This window comes from Helianthus annuus, chromosome 4 (genome assembly GCF_002127325.2).
Source record: "Helianthus annuus cultivar XRQ/B chromosome 4, HanXRQr2.0-SUNRISE, whole genome shotgun sequence".
Lineage (NCBI taxonomy): Eukaryota > Viridiplantae > Streptophyta > Magnoliopsida > Asterales > Asteraceae > Helianthus > Helianthus annuus.
Genome location: NC_035436.2, coordinates 203,700,164 through 203,704,915, shown reverse-complemented (window position 1 = coordinate 203,704,915; position 4,752 = coordinate 203,700,164).

Below are 4,752 nucleotides of genomic sequence, written 5' to 3'. Positions count from 1 at the left end.
TGCAAATACAAAGAGTATTCAATGAGTATTTCCCACTCATGGTACATACAAAACAAAGAAAAGGGATATACTTGCCAGCAGCAACTGCAGGTTTCTTCTGCACCGGAGCAACTCTCCTGGTCTGCAGTCTCCGCCTCTTCGGTTCACCACCACCAGCAGCTTTCTGCTCTGCCCCCCTTTTCTCTCCAACAACGGGGGGAACCACAGCAGTTCCACCCGCGGCCGCACCAGTACCTATAACACCCAAACCCTCAAGGGTGTCAGATACTACGACGTAATCGGTATATCCCCGAGAACAAGATTGATAGGTACCTGCGGCTTCGAAAACGGAAGCAGGGGCAGCTGAGCCTTCAACACTCCCCTTGCCACGACCCCGCACGGTCTTTTTTATCGTTTTCTTCTCCACAGTCTTTTTGGGGACGCGTTTCTCAAACTTCCCCAAATCCGCAAGGACACCTGGATTCACACAATCAACAGGACCAGTCAAAAAGATTAACTGAAAAAACTAATGCCACGTAAGACGTACCTCTTGCGTCTCCCGGAACCGGGGCTTCCAGCACCGCTTTCGATGGTACGCGGAAGTTCTTCAGAATTTCAAGGTTGAAACCTTTCTTCAGCTCAACCGCGATCAGTTCCACCTGGCCCTTGAAATCCGGCTCAAACATCCTCCACAAGCCAACCGCATCCGCTGATACATGCATGCAGGTTATCACAAAGGCTTAGGAAATAAGGAAAATAACAAAGGGTAACGAACTTACCACCACCCTGTTCCCGCAACACGGGCCTTTCCTTCCTATCCGGTCTAGAGAGCATCATCCGCAATATCCATAGTTGGTCATTATCCAACTTCTTGAGTTCAATAGGCCGCAGCCTAGAGAACCAGTCCGCGGTCTTTGCGGAAGCAACAGGAATATCTTCATCGGAAACTCCAACATCGACGTTCCTGAAAGACATGTTAGCATAGACCGCACAGGCTTTCACGTAGAAGAACCTCTTCTTCCAGCCTGTCACACCCTTAGGGGGTGTCATCAACTTCAGACTCCCATGCCTTTGAGTGAACGAGAAAAAACCGGTGTTCACCGTCAACTGGTAGAAACGCCGGAAATTCTCCACTGAAATGGGCAGGCCATGGGCACGGAATGTGTACTCAAAATTCCGAATTCGGAACATTCCGAAAGGACTAAGCTGGGAGATATGGAGGTGATAATACTCCAATACCTCCGCCACAAACACCGTCACCGGCAACCTAAGGTTACCGTGGGTGAAAAAATCTGCCCACAAGGTTATATAACCGGCCGGAGCATCGGCACCGGTGTCCCCCACTTGTGGGTAAGTAGCATTCCAGTCTTTGGCCATCTGAACAGTGGCCATCAGGGTTTTAAAACTACCTTTTGTCCACTTCAACACCGGTAACCCACCACCGGGAACATCAACATCATCATCCTCATCTTCTTCCTCAGCCACTAAAGGCTGTTCAGGGTTTTCACCCTCCACATTGTGTGGACTAGATGGTTCAGCCATCAAAAGTAGCAAAGAAACAGAAGATGGTGAACAGAAACACTAGAAACCTCACCGGAATTTCAGAAAAAATCGTCGGAGAAGACAGATGACAACTTTCTCTCAAACGGCAAATTTTTTGAATTTTCGACCAAGTGAGAGGAAACCACAAACGGTTTTCCCCTTATATACCCATCGCAATTAATGCGGAGGGAGAAAGCAAATCATCACGTTCAAAAAGAGCGTATCTTGCAACAACACGTGTCGAGCGCCGTTTTAGCTGACGGTTATCACGCGCGCGTGGCCGCCCACGCGCCTGACAAAGAAGACGTTTACACTCCCTGCTACAGTGCATTTAATGCCTCGGGCAGTGCAAATGTCCTTTCATTTCAGCACATGCAGAAACGTCTCACCAACTTCTACCAACTCACACGTGCGATCAAGCCACGTAGGCAAGAAAAAGCGACAACATTATCTAAAAACCTAAGCGGCATGCGGTTTTACTGGTTTACCACACCATAACCCATACCGCATGTCGTTTTTTTATATACCCTAAAAAATAGGTAGAAATATATCTATCTATACTATAAAGGGATATATTACCTTTTCCGCATCACTCACGAGCACACGTGAAATATGCGGAAGTGACACACATGAACCCATTCAGATGTGTCAGATGCTCAGAACCAGTGTTGTTCTTTGGACTGAACCGCATCTCAGGAACAGGCAAAGCGCATTGCCTTCCTTTTCTTCAAGCTTCAAATCCCTCCTGTCCGGTTCACAACCACAGAGGGTGCATGAACAACTTCTTCAGAAAAAACAAGGAACGGAATCTACGCGCCCGCACATCAGCAGCCCTGACTCCTGAACCTTCAAGAGTTACATCCGTGCAACAAGCACACTTTGAGCGAATATGGGACTGCAACATCGCAGACACCCATAAAGAGCTACAGACATAACCATAGCTTCCGCAGAGTGGTTGCTACGGAAAAGCAAAGCTCACTCCACATCACCGAACGAGGCTACCTCGTTATAAACTCGGTATTGGAGCGTGAAGGAAAGTGGCTCCAGAAGGAACGCAGATACGTGCTCTAAACAAGCACTTATCAAGCAGCAAGTGTCCGAACAGCGGTAACAAGTCTGCCTATGACTTTGTTTACCTGCCAACGGACCGCGGTAACAAGTCTGCTTAAGACTTTGCTTACCTACCAATGGATCGCATGGAATAAACAACGATGGGCATCCCCTTGCCTATGACCATGTTTATTTACCCATAGTGTAGATCCACATTGTTCGACCAAACAGGGCCAACAATGACGCAACGAAGTAACCGCAAAGAACGTACGGTTACTTGAGAGCTATCAAGATGAACACGAACACCCCACAAAAAAGGGATGGTCATCTCGTCATAGGATGCTGAACATAGAACTTGAGCAAAGTTCTAATACAACATCCAAAACCTTCAAACCCAACCGCAAAGGTTGGTTTAAAAGCTTTTCTTTTCTTCTTCGTGCACCATTCTGGCAAATGGTTCGAAGAAGAAACCACCTCCAAGAGGTTCGAAACATGTGCAAACCTTCGAACCACCATCCAAGAGGTTGGTTCGAAGTTTGTGCAGCATTACTATGAAGGTCCCTAACAGGCCTTCAACACAACAACAGGTGGCAACCCACCTGATGACATGCAACGGCTGAGAATTTCGCATCAAGCGAAATCCCTTCACCGGTACGGAAGAGGCATAGCCGGATTTTCTACCAGATCACCAGTTTGATCTGGCCTAGAATTTTCTCCAGACTGCCACACTACCTTCCTACACCATAAGTCCAGTACCCCTCCCACGTGCAACTTGCACAAGGTAGCAACACTAGACTGGGGGGACTTGAAGGGGTATGGTCCCAAAACGACCATTACCCGCATCAAACAAACCCCTACCAGTAAGCAAACCGCACCCATGCGGTCACATCCTTCGAACCCATTCGGTTCGAAGATGAATAGCTTGACCCAAGTACGAAAGAAGATGAGCATATCGATGCGGCTGGCACCGCATCATATGGCCATTTTCGTCACGACAAGGGAAGCCAGCAAATAGTCTCCACATACGATGATGCGGCCAACACCGCATCTCGCGTATTTCTTGATCACAAGTAGGAGACGCGGTAACTTCAGACGTTACCGCATGCAGCGATGCGGCTCGCACCGCACCCTGCATATCCAACAAGTGGACTGACACGCCAGGCAAGTGGCTGACACCACGAGGCAAGTGGCGCCGGCGACAGTCCCCTGTCAGAGCTATTAAAGCAATGGGCTGACGTGGCGTAACCCCCACGGCCGGCGAGACTGACACACCTGCAACGGTGCAGCTCGTCGTCAGCCCATCCATCAATCTCCTCCTTCACTCCTCGGCTATAAATACCGACCCCAAACCAGGTTTGAGGTATCTCTGGCCAACTCTCTCACTACTACTATTATCTTGCTTTGCTTCCCAAGCAAACTACTGATTCTCACGCCGGAGAGTGGTAACAAGGAGCACCCCCCACCCCATCCTCCTTGTTACGAGTCACGGCTTGTTTCCTTGTGCAGGAGATCATCCACCGGTGACCCAGCCAGCGATCTCCGAGAGGAAGGGATTAACCCTTCTTGACGAGACCAGTGTGTTAACCCTGCCAGGTTAACCATTGTTTCATCAGGCTTCTTACTCAATGAGTTTTTGGTGTTTTAGAATAATAATTTTTTTTTTGTTAATATGGGGGCTAACTAGATACGTTTTAAAAAGCTCAGGTTTCCTTATCGTGGATCGTCGAAACTAGCATCATTCCCATAACATTAGAAATGTAAGAATTTTTGTTATGGAGTCATGCTCCTACCCATGTGGCTTGCAATTTGAGCGTAAAAGGCATATAGAGTCCCACACCACTTGTTTTGGGGCGTTAGCCCTTCTTCCGTAAAGGGAGTCACGCCCCTTTGTTTCTTTGACCGCATTTTATTTACAGTATCTCCATCAATCGCATGAATCTCTTTTATTTAATTGGTTTTACTTTATTTAGTTTAAAGATTACTTTAATAGGTGGAGATTCTAAAACCATTACATACAAAATGTAAAATATATATATATATATATATATTATATATATATATATATATATATTAGCATGAAATTATGCATACATGATAGTTATGTGAGATATACATTCTAACATGATGAAAAAATGAAACCATAACAAAGATAGAGAAATCACAAGACTAGCTATTGACTAG